The sequence below is a fragment of the Papaver somniferum genome, chromosome 8 (genome assembly GCF_003573695.1).
Source record: "Papaver somniferum cultivar HN1 chromosome 8, ASM357369v1, whole genome shotgun sequence".
Taxonomy (NCBI): domain Eukaryota; kingdom Viridiplantae; phylum Streptophyta; class Magnoliopsida; order Ranunculales; family Papaveraceae; genus Papaver; species Papaver somniferum.
In genome coordinates, this window is record NC_039365.1 from 11,718,903 (window position 1) to 11,721,679 (window position 2,777).

Consider the following 2,777-nt stretch of genomic DNA (forward strand, 5'->3'; position numbering starts at 1 on the left):
AAGCCGCATCATCCTGGATTAAAGAAAAACAACCAGTTACCTTTTCGTCATTGTATTTCTTGGCCTCGACTTCCTTCTCCTCCTTATTTTGGGATCATCTCTTTCCTTGTTTGCTTCAGATGCTGCTTCATAACTCTGTAACCAGAATATAACATTAACCATGAGAACGATTCTGCTTATCCTAAACCAAGTAAAAGTACAAAATATCTAAGAACAAGCCCTAAGTACTCATTCTTGATACAAGACATAAGCTAAAGACAAAAGAAAAGAAACATATGATTCACCTTGATATCCACCATTACCATTACCATCATGGTAACCAGTAAGATGCACTTTACGACCACTGCTCAATAATTTAAAAACAATTTCATCTTCCTCCTCATCAAACACCAAATCCAAATGAATTGATTCTGTCAACCTTGCTCAAGGATTTTCACATTGAGGAACTTGTCAAAAGGATCAGCCTGTCAACAAGTTGAAGTTTAGAAAAGGTCAGATGATGCAAATAACATTCCTTACAAAGAGTAAAATGTTGAACTAAGCTATAAGCTATGAAATATCTTTCTTGTGTTGGACAATGGCACACTCACCTATTATCAAATTCATGTAATAAAGATGCAGAATAACATTCTCACGGCAGAAGCTAAGGTGAATATTTAGGCATCAGATATGAATATTTATCATGATTGACAGACAAAGACCTTAACGTTTATTAGATTTGGACACTACATATGCACATAGGGAATGCACACAGATCATTCAGTCCCTAAAATCATTCACTGAAAACAAAAGAGAGACCTAAAAATCCATGGTAATGAAATATAAAGGTTAAAATTCTCATGTTAATTGTTTGAAATATCTTTTTTACATACCCATATGACGCAAGCTTTCTAAATTTATTAAAGTAGTACCGAGAATAAAAAATCTGATACAAAAATGTAACAACTAGTCATATTGTCTACACGGTTTCTAGCTTATACAGATAACAAACTGAACATCTTAAGTAATAAAATCATAAGCTAAAATTAGCGAACCACTTTAGATACGCAATATTTATGGTACATTCAATGAAAACCAGCTACAACTTGAACTAAAAGATGACAAATTCACACAAAAATTACCAACCCATCCCAATATCTGACACCTAACACAGTTCCTATCACTTTTTACTCAGATTCTTAACATCACTTTGTAATATGATGGATAGAGATGGTATGACCTGCTAACCAAGAAAAATGGTGTGACTGATATGATATATATGAACTAATCAATTACTTATATCATAGCACAGGATATCATCAGTACTCACAAGTGACAGCAGTAAAGGTGGTAGTCTGTAGATATATAGACTTCATAAATCTCACTTTTCTTTCAATAAGAATATGCTACTCAATTCATGAAATCCAAACTACTACAATTACGAAAGCAAGTTTCATACGTTAAGTAAAATCAGAATATATAATATACCATTCCAAGTATCTACCAGAGGATCCTTCCATATCAATTGAGACAAAATTAGTCAGCAACTAAATCAGTTAACAACTGAATTTAAACAAACCCCAAATTCAGATAAAATTTTCACATCAAAATCAGTTACAATTAAACATATCCACCAATTACCTAGACCCAAATATAAAATCAAGTTGAATGAAAAGAAAAAAAATTAAAACCCAAATTTTGTACCTGATGAAGTTTGTAAAATCAAACCCTAATAACCGCACCAAATTGAGAAATCAACCTGAAATCAACCAGTAATCAAAATATAGTTAAAAACCAATGAAGAGAATCAACCAAATCAACAAAAAGAAAAGAAAACTTTTTAAAACTCAATTTTTGTACCTGATGAACCCTAATAACCGCACCAAATTGAGAAATCAACCTGAAATCGAAAAATGGTTAAAATCCAATAAAGAGAATCTACCAGATCAAAAAATAAATTTATAAGAAAAGAAAATAATAGAACTTGAATTCAAACCCTAACTTTACCTGATGTTGTTTGAAAAATCAAACCCTGCACAAAATAAAGAGATGTGAAGCTTTATCGAGTTTCCATTAGGTTTCTATTAGGTTTTCAAGTGAAAAAATTCATGGTGAACTCTGGTTCGTGGTGGTGGTGAAGGAAGAGGTGGTGTTAAGGTTTGGGCGAAGTGAAGTGAGAGAAAGATATCGAAATATATATAGGCTTGATAATACAAAATTTCAATCTTGACCGTGCAAAATGAAACGACCAGATCTGAAGCGGAGGTCGAGGGTCGTCGAACCGGTAGCTCATTGATGGGAAAATAGTAAATAACTTTTCTAGTTCAGAGACGGATGATTAGCCTCTCATAATTTTTCCGTGTTTTTACCAAACCAGAGACCGCTATCTTTGGTCAACGGTCTAACTGCAGTCAACGAGGGAATCTGATGTGGGTTGCTGATTGAGATTTTTCGTGGTTGTAATAATGAGGTTCAAACTCTCGGACTTGTGAAGGATAATTTTTTAAACTTAATAAAAAAGATAAATATATACAATAAAAATATTAACACTGGTGCGAGAAAACTGGGACTAAAGATTCGGCCATTTTTCATTTTCAAGTGGTTCAGAATTTAATTCTAGGCGATTATAGTTCAAAACAAAACAAATATTAACTCTAGTTTATTGCCAAGATAGATTTTATAAAATATTACTTGTATTTTTTAAGCATGGCATATCAAAAATCCTTAGGACTAAGCATACTCCATCAAATGAAATCACAAGTAATTAATTTAAAATCTTAATTCAATTAAAATTAGTG

The 2,777-nt window shown here is 32.4% G+C and overlaps 1 long non-coding RNA gene across 1 annotated transcript; it reads right to left on the reverse strand.

Moving 5' to 3' along the window:
* Positions 1-337: 337 nt before the first annotated feature.
* On the reverse strand, positions 338-2,087 carry LOC113304332. Its single transcript, XR_003338140.1, has 4 exons — positions 1,987-2,087; positions 1,840-1,879; positions 1,684-1,738; positions 338-464 (listed from the first exon to the last, which is right to left on the reverse strand). It is a non-coding gene; the product is annotated as an uncharacterized LOC113304332 (long non-coding RNA).
* Between the last annotated feature and the right edge of the window lie 690 nt (positions 2,088-2,777).